The sequence below is a fragment of the Pavona decussata genome, unplaced genomic scaffold (assembly GCF_977016875.1).
Source record: "Pavona decussata unplaced genomic scaffold, jaPavDecu1.1 SCAFFOLD_87, whole genome shotgun sequence".
NCBI lineage: Eukaryota > Metazoa > Cnidaria > Anthozoa > Scleractinia > Agariciidae > Pavona > Pavona decussata.
Window position 1 is genome coordinate 4,032,686 of NW_028145504.1, and position 9,594 is coordinate 4,042,279.

The following is a 9,594-nucleotide window of genomic DNA, read 5'->3' on the forward strand; positions in this document are numbered from 1 at the left end:
TGTTAGCTATTTGATAGTTTCAAACTTTGATTTATTAAGGCCTAGCAAAACCAACTATGAGTTGGTCATGTTAAAAACGTACCCCAAACTTTCAGATTTTCAGCGTTAACCTCCAGTTTCTGTAACGTGAAGCAACAAGAGCGTGGCTTTTCTTATATGGAAATTCTCCAGGGTGTCGGGAGAGCTTGTGTCTCTGGAAGAGAAGATAGTTTTGCCGGCTAAGATAAGCCATTCACTGCATGCAGTCCATGCACTTTCATAGTCGATCAGTTAAGACTATGTGAACGTCGCTTACCTTAATGTTCAATTTTTCGCCTGTATCGGTTCTCAGTGAAGTACTGTATCCAGGCCACTTTTCCAGGCACTGAAGATAATCACTTTCGGAAAATTCAATAATATACAGCTATTCCTGCACAACTGTACGTTTTCACACCTATCGTTTCGTTTCTGCGCGGACAATGCATTCTTAATTAAAAGTGATCGTAAAAACCGTGGGATATCATGATGTGGTCTTGTCACCCGTAGACTTGGACCGCTGAGTCCATAATGTTAATTGAAATAGCTGTATAGAACTTAAATGGGAAGAAGACCTTTCGAGTAATTAAGACGTCCTGCCTAAAAGTAGAAAAGAAAGGGAATGGTTAGGCCATTGTACCACGCATCTTGTCCGCATAATGTTTTAGGAGAGAACGATAGAGAAGAACACTTTTGTTTTGTCTGTAATCTGTTTCTGCATTCTGAAGTTGGTTTTCACAGGGTTTCCTAGTTTCTTCAATACTTCTAGTGTTACTATAATTTCAGACTGATCCGTCCTCGATCAAGTTTCATTACGTACGTTTGTTGAGCTAGGCCTTATTCAAGAAGTCTATTTTCTTAGTTTAGAGAACACTATCGTCAGGTTTTAGTGAAGATAAGTCATAGAACTTTAATTGCTGAAACACTTAACGTAGTTTTCAACTTATAGCTATTCCGCTTAGTAATACTGTAGAAACAACTTATTTTACCGACACTATTTCATCGACAATGTTCCATCGTACAGCGTCAGCGTAACTATGGCATGGTTTAGAATTTTTGGTGTAGAATGCATGAGTGCTGTAAGTTTTAGCAATGTAAGATTTATTTTTTACAGGAAAAATATATTTAGCTCTTAAGAAATTTCAATACGAATTACGTTTGAAAAAGTATACTCACAGAGAACCATGTTGATATTATGAGGATCAAATCTTTTTAAAACGCATGATTTTTCGAGTAGCTGCTAAGCGGTAGAAAATTAAACGTTTTCAGATACATTATCATTTATTGATATATTTGTCTAATTTGTTACATTGTATTAACTATATCAGTGATTTTTAAATATTTTTGTAATAAATTTGGCGTGGTGTCGCCAGCCTTAATACAGGCATTTTAGAAAACGTTGTCGTATTTTCTCATAGTCCATTGTTTCCGTTTTATATAATAATGCTTAGTCCTATTTGACCAACAGACTCGTGCATCACTACTTGACGTACAACCGACAAAGTTCAATAACCGCTGACATCAAAGACATACAGAAAACAAGACAGACCAGTGACGTCACTTATTCGTACATGTACCGCTTTACATGATTCGAATTCCAATGTGAGGCGTTCATATCGATGGGGGTTAGTTTGCCATTTACTGTAGATGCAACTTTAAAACCTCCTTTTTTATACAGATTTGACAACTTTACAGAGATGACCAGACACAGTAACAATTCGATCTATTTTTGTCGACTTAAAGATTTCCAGACGTACAATACACCGTATTCACAAATGGCGGACACGCGGGAAAAAACTGGCACTAGGCATCAAAACGAGGCGTTTTAGGATAAACCAAAAAATAGGCTATTTCCGAGTTGCTGTGAACCTCACTCTGGAAGCGAGGCTAAGTGCGAAACTTTTCACATGAAAATTAGTTTTGTTTGCATATGAATGAACACTAATTTTCATAACAAAAACTTTGCACATAGCCTCACTTTCATAATGAGGTTCACAGCAACTCGGAATTGGTCTATTACTTTCTGTATGACTCGTTTTGATACTAGGTGCCTTTTTTTTCCGCGTGTCTGTCAATTGTGAATACGGTGTATTGAAAAGAACGCCATGGCGGATCTCCGATAACCAGTTATTTTTCTGGTCAAAAAACCTTTCTGTCTTTTATATAAAGGGCTATACTTAGTTCAGTAGAATTTTAGAGACATGAATAAGTGTTTTGGTTGATAGCAGTTAAAACTTAGAAGAATTATCTACTTACGGGAGATTCCAAACGTGGTCAGTTGAATAAGGCTGGGACAAATGACTTAGTGTCCGCTTGCTACGAGGTGTATGCCTCCGAGAGGTAACAGTTGGTGTAGATTTAATTAACCAAAACAAGATGGGCAAATCTCAGTATTATATGCCTGATGCCAAAAAAAACCCAACCATTTAACAAATAGCTTTTCAGAGTTTACTATTTTCCCATTTTAAGGATCAAGATAAGTTGCTTTAGAAGTTTGGAACATCGCTTCGGACGAAGTGTCACTTTACAAGACACGCGTTAGATAACGTATACTTAGCCTATATAAATATATATATAACGTAGAGATTCTCAGTAACTTACCTAGCAAGGATAAAAGCGACATTGTACCACAATGGTATGTTCAGCAATGAAACTGTAAATACTGTATAATAAAAGAAAGTTTAATTGTGTACTGAATACAGTTTTGTGGAAAAAGCCAAAACAGTTACGAAAAAATGACAAATTTGGAATGGAAAGCTTGTACAAAGTTAATTGATCAGAGGTAGATTTATTGGCCAAGAGAAACGTCGAAACATGCTAAAAAAAATAGAAAGAGAGAAAAGGGTTATCGCTGTTGTCGCTCTGCTGTCGCCCATACATTTGTCTGTTTTGCGAACCAGCTGTGAACTGCTACTAAAAATAGTTCGCGGGAAAAAATGCAGGGAAATGTATGGAAAGTTCAAAACACGACTGGACGCTTTCTGGCACAGCTACATCCCTCCAATTTTTTTCTTAAAATCCTTTCCCTAGTGCCAAAAGTTTCCAATTCATGTTTTATGAAAATTATTTGATATCGGTTTTCCATACAAACACTGTTATTTCAAGCCTGTTTGCCTACTCGTCATGGCGTCGAAAACCGTGATAGGGCCTATTACTGTGGCTCATCACAACAGATCCAAACAGCGCAATGAACCAATCAGAATTCGAAGCAAATACATGGGAGTGACCTACCGGTAAGTCCCGATTGATTTTGGTTGAGAAAGTGGCGTGAGTTTGCTAACCAATCATTTGATTTTACATTCTTAAAGTTTGAAAAAGAAGGCTCTGGGACCTGAGTCACCTGACGATATAACACTTAAAATTGAGAATTATTCGACTTGGAACTGTATTGTATGATAAGGCGGTTTTCATTTCAGTGTCGAAAGTAATTTTGCGCTTACTTTGGTTTTACTTTACAACGCTCTGCGTTCTTGGCTGCGTGATTTGCCGTATTTTTGCAGATTATTAGATCATGTTCGATTACTATAATATTTCCTTTTGCCACATTGCCCTTTGGGGAAGCCCGTTATTCATCATCCCTTCAACGCAAACATTTAATTTGTTTTTTCTTCCACGTTTAACGTGTTGTACATCCATTAATCGCCTTAAAGACGTCAAAACTAATAAAGAATAGTTATAATGTTGTGTTCCCTACCATCACCGTCATCATCATCATCATCATCATCATCATCATCATCATCATCATCATCATCATCATCACCATCATCATCATTATCATCACCACCATCATCATCATCATCATCATCATCATCATCATTATCATCATCATCATCACCATCATCATCATCATCATCATCATCATCATCATCATCATCATCATCATCATCATCACCACCATCATCATCATCATCATTATCATCATCATCATCACCATCATCATCATTATCATTCGGCATCATCATCATCTATCCACTCCAAATCACATACCAAAGTTTTAAGCTATGAACAATGTTTAAGGCCTGAACCAAAATCTTTCACATTTTCCAAGACTGGTCAAAACCAAGTGAAAAACCGAGACCTTGCTGTCACGTTCTGGTAATAATAAGAAAAAAAACTGTTCGCGTCGTGTCCGAAAATTTAACGAAGGATCCTCTCAAAAATAAAAAAAAAAAGAATGAAACACAGTTTAAAAAAAAGGAAATGTTCCTTGTCTGTTACGTCATCATCATCTTCGTTATCATCCTTTATTTGATAAGCTTAATTGAGATGGCAGCGAAAAGGCTGATTTGTACGTATACTATATAGAAAGCGAGAGCAAGGAAAAAGTGACTATATACACAAGAGAATTAAAATAACACGATAAGGAGTCAGTTTCTAAAGAAACGGCGGTGCTGCGTCGGTGAGGGGTTAAAAGGAATATTTGGTTTATCAACGGAGTTGGTAACTTAAGGTCAAGAGATCCGAGTGCTGACGAAGAAGCACTATTCCTTTACGGAATCTTAAGTGAGTAACCTTAACCCGCCGACAAATGGAAGAAATACGATAGAAAAACAACTCCTTAAAGTTGTACGTTTTCGAGACTCCGTAAATGTTCGTGTGATAATAGCCTTCTTGGAATAAGGACCGAAATATTACATTAACATCTTGTTGTTTGCTCTTCTCTCTTATACTTATGTTTTAAGTTAGCAAGATGTTTTTCGGAGTTGTTTTTCTATCGTATTTCTAAAGTGAGTAAATTTCTGACGAAGGGCTTCGCTGGAAACGTCAGCACTCGAATCTCTATACGGCGGCCAATTTTATTTTACCTATAATTATCTATTCTGTTGATAAACCAAACATTCATAAAACAACAAGAACCTAGTCAAAGTGACTAACTCAAATGGCACTAGATCTAAAACAATTAAAAGTAACTATATAAAGCCAACTTCTGGCGGTAATAACCGCGCAGGCTTAGTAAACATCTCTGGAATCATCTCGTAGAATTGACTTCAAACAATAAAAACTTTCTGTACCCTAGTTATTTTATCTATAAAATTTCAGATCACATCATCCTCGACCTATTATAAAGCATTTCTTCCAGTCTCAAATTTTAACGCCAATGATTTTAATCTGGTTGGGTACGAACGAGTGCTTGCGACTGCATAGGAATTACGTACAAAGAAAAAGTCTTTTTCTTTGTAGGTAGATCGTTTCATGCCGCGTACATAACTGCCAAGGTCTTTCATATATTTAATTTCACTTTCATTTGACGAGTACAGTTGAAAACCTCAGTAACTTTGGTAACAATAACCTTGAAGTTTCCCATACTAAATCGTGAAAAATAAAACCACGATGTTTTGCTTGTGCAAAAAGTACTCAGTTAATCGGTATATTTAGTTCCTCGAGGCGCATACTCTGGGGTAGTAGGAACTCTAGAATAATATGACTACTGACAGCAAATGTCCGTAAACTTTATTTCTTTCACAAATACAGAGGCGTAACTATAATTATGACAATCCAATTCTGACCATCAGTACTTATCTCGATCTACCGCCGGCAAGGATTCTAATTCTGTGTGATTCCACCTTTTCAGGCGCGGTTTTGTGGCCGATTTACGTCCAAAAACACTTAGACTAATTTCCTTAAGAGACCTAATTCAATCCAAATGCGTTTCCTTTTTGTTCCTGTCCTTCTGGTGTACCGGTTTGAAGCTAAACTTTTTTCAGCAAGCTGCTCTTCTTCTTTGCCTTGACGGTTAATCCGGTTAGATCGCCAGCCACTTTGATAAAAATCTTCGTTTTCTTCCTCTTCTTCTTTTTCTTTTTCTTTGGCTTAAGAGGCGGAAACGGGCCGTACCATGCTGGCCCAGCAGGAAAAGCGGGAGGCTGGGGCCAGCGGGGAAGAGGCCAGGCTCCTGGATATTGTGTAAGCGGTATGCACTTACCGACCCCAAAGTGGTCACTACATAGCATCTTGTCGCAGCATTCCCAGTTGTGATGACAAACACCATTTTCTTCCACGCACCATCTAAGGAACTGACATGCGAAAGGTGACACGGTATTTTTAGTACTTTTATTAACGTTTTCGCCCACTTTCCTACTTCGGGGAATGTGGAACCCGGGAATTACAACAGGCCCGGGAAAATTCTAGCCCAGTCTCTTTGGAGTTTTGCAATCCAAGATGGCGGACACATTAAATTGATTGGTCGCAATCTTAACTTAGATTTCAACAACCCAAAGGCTTTGGATGCCTCGGGTGTAACGTTCTTACTAATATAACCAGGACTATCATTACAGTACTAGAATGTATTTGTGAAGACTGAGAGAGATGCTGAATTCAGTAAACCCTCCCCGGTGTACTGTTTAAGTCTTAGCAAAGAACAACTCTGGAATTGAAGTTGTTTTCTTGTCACGGAAATGTACTCAACAAAATATCCTTACCTGTGATTGAGTGTAAACTTTAACAGTGAGCGTCATGAGAGAGACACACACAAAGAAGACCGTTCTGGCTGTCATTCTGTGATGAAAATAAAAAGCATTCAAATAATCATTAATATTATCGTGATTGAGATCTGTTTAGCCACACATTTTAGATTCGCTAATTCTAATTCTTTAGTTTTTCCTGTTCGCAAATTGGTGTTTTTAGAATTTTTTTAAAATTTGAACCTAGTGCTTTCGCTGCAGCTTCTCGGCGTTTGTATGAACTCTTTTGTTTGCTTCCATGGAAAAAAATGTCATCTTTCATTACAGGTACATTGCTTTTGTGATCATCTCTCATTAAAAGTTGTAAAGTGGTTGTATCGCTTGCTGCTTTTGTTAGTTACGTCGAACTGATCGAAAAATCCTTTGAAACAAAACAAATTCATATGCAAGACAAAAAAATTGTCATAACATGAAAACAATGGAAAACATATACCGGGCATGCATTTTCATGATTTTGAAGTTTCACACCGAGGCACGCACAACGCACACGTGTCATTGTACAGGCCGTTTGAACTATAATATCATACAATGTCAATAATATCATTATGTGGTTTCCCTACCTCAATTAACTGAGTGACTGCGAGGGGGAAGAACCTTTTCCCGAAGTCTTTCGAGATCGCCTTGAAACTATATCATCTTGTTGCTGTGTTTTCTGGTAATAAGTTCAACTCTGACCTTTACTTGCTTATTTTATCACTTTTCATCTTGTACCGGTTAAACTAACTTTAGAAGTAGTGATAACTCCGTTGCCTTTCTCCATCGTCCGATTATCTCTTGCAATTGGAAAAAAATATTACTTAGGACAATATCTTAAATTATTTTTTAAAATGAAGCCGATTAGCGGGAAAGAGGACTTAGCCCTTATTTCCTTCAATCAGAAAAAACAATCCCCGCAATTCTGGTTGATTTTAATGCCTTGATAAGAGTAAGCTTAATCTTAGAAAGAACACCATATAAGACTAACCAGGCAAACATTAGGAAAAAATGCCATGATCAATTGCCAAACTTCCCAAATTTGCCCCACTATGCCCGCAAGTAGAAAAAAAGTTAGTTTGGGAGAAATGAAGACTAGGAAGGTTTTACCCTATGTTTGAAAAGAGGAGAGGGGAAGCCCCGTTTTCTGGAGAAAAAATACGTTAGTGCTTCCAAACTATTACCTGAGGAGCTTACAACCCATCCTTCCCTGCCCTACGAAATAGGATAATTATCTTTTCCTTTGCAGATTGACTCTCTGTTTAATTTACCCTTCAGAGGGCCTTCATTGTCTCTAGTCTCTCCTCCCCATTTTGTTTTGGTATAACCAAAAATCTTTGAGGTGATACAGACCAGCGTTTAAGGCAAGTAAATAAGGATAAAGTATGTATCTGTATGTTCTGCCGCTAGTGCTAATGGCGCAAATGATGGATCACAAAGCTCCGGGTATTACCCAAATCGCTATTCAAAAAGAAAATCAAAATTGTAGTATTTAACATTCTAGAATCTGAAGACGTGTATGACGGTTTTGAATCTCTACTGACAAAAGCCAATCACAACTGACATAGTTGTATATTACCGTGTTGTCATTCCTTTCCTACCTACCCTATTTCACATTTTCCTTGTCTTTTCTCCTATTTTGCCTTTAAAGAAGCTCAAAAAAGTTCTTCATTGTTTTAGTCCTTCCAAAAACCTCTCCTTATTCTTGTACTTTTGATATTATAGCTCAGTCTGCCTTCCTACTTATTTTTATTTCTTTTTGTCATCCTGGCCAGTCTAGATTAGCTTTGCTACCTGCAGCGCCAAGAAATTGTACATGTAAATTTATACCAACACCTAATAAAGCTGAAGTTGAAGTTGAAGAATCAGAGAATTAACTCTGCTGTGAATGTTGTACCTAGGTCTTCCATTTAATTTCTTTGCTAGGGCTAACACTCAGTGGGAAATTGATGGGTCACTTAGAACTACAACATACACTATAGAGTTAATGCTCTGATCCATCATTTAAGACTTCTTTGCATCAGTTACTAGCCGAGTAATTGCTACTAGAAACAAGGCCAGCACGTGAAAGCACTCGCTGTTCGGGGTTCTCTCGCTTGGCATATGAGGGCCATGTCTTATTGCCGTACCCGAGGAGAGTGGAAATGACCATGTACTCGCTGCTTAAATGCAACGCAGCGTACGCTGGCTCGATCACGCGGTTCCCCAGATAGAGGAAGGAGGCCTGATGGCCGCCAGCAACTACAAAGATGTTTGGAAGCGTCAAATGAGACCGAGAATGAGAGCAGTTCTCCATGACATCATGCTCTGGGAGGACATTGCAGACTAACGCAGCAGATGGTAAGCCGTCCTCCAGCGTCAGCTCAAGGCAGGGGAGAACAGGACAGCATTGCTGAAGACCTAGAGAAAAAACTGCCAAAGGGAGCGAAAGTCTCTTAGCCAGGAAGCCAGAGACCACATACAGATGTGGCCACTGAGAGAGAGACTGCCAAATCCACATCAGCCCCCTCATGATCAGCCATACCAGACCAGCTGCTCCAGCCGCAGCGAGTCTGACTACTAGGGCGCACTACCCATGGTCGACAACGGACGACGGAGGCCTAGGCTAGTCTCCTGTAGAAAGTTAGAAAGTAATCTCATTCAGGAAAAAGAAAATGAAAACCTTGCCGTAAGGACATCAGGAAGGATAAAAGGAAAACACGATTTTAAAAGTAAGGTTAGCCTGCAAGAGCAGACGTCTTTTCCCACCACTGTTTCAGCCGACGCGAAACGCCAGAGCGTCTGCAAAACCGAGATCAGGCTGGGTGTTCCGTGGCGTCAGTACAAGGGAGCTTAAGCAGCGACGACGGCAACGGCAACGAAAACGTCACCCGAAAATATATCTTCATTTCATTTGTGCTGCTTTGCGATTATTTCAACTCGCTCAACTTTTACAGAAACGGCGAACTATCCAGGAACCAAATTGGTAGCACTGGCGTACAACGGGTAAGAAAGAAAATGAAAAATTCATCGTCGTTCGTTCACGTTCTCCACAAAACCTTAAATGTGGTCATTTCACGTTGTCGTTTTGCAGAGGACGGCAAAGAAATGTACAATGTAAAACGCACACGCAGAGCGATTGGTTTTGCTCATTAAAGCTATTGTT

General features: G+C 38.8%; 1 protein-coding gene across 8 annotated transcripts in view; it reads left to right on the forward strand.

Moving 5' to 3' along the window:
* Positions 1-2,705, forward strand: part of LOC146474863 (uncharacterized) — an 80,549-nt gene extending 77,844 nt beyond the window's left edge. For all 8 annotated transcript variants that reach the window (XM_085116616.1, XM_085116615.1, XM_085116611.1 and 5 more), the window contains one exon: positions 1,484-2,705. The gene's annotated coding sequence lies outside the window, so the exon portion shown is untranslated. The remainder of the gene's footprint in view (positions 1-1,483) is intronic.
* Positions 2,706-9,594: the final 6,889 nt, after the last annotated feature.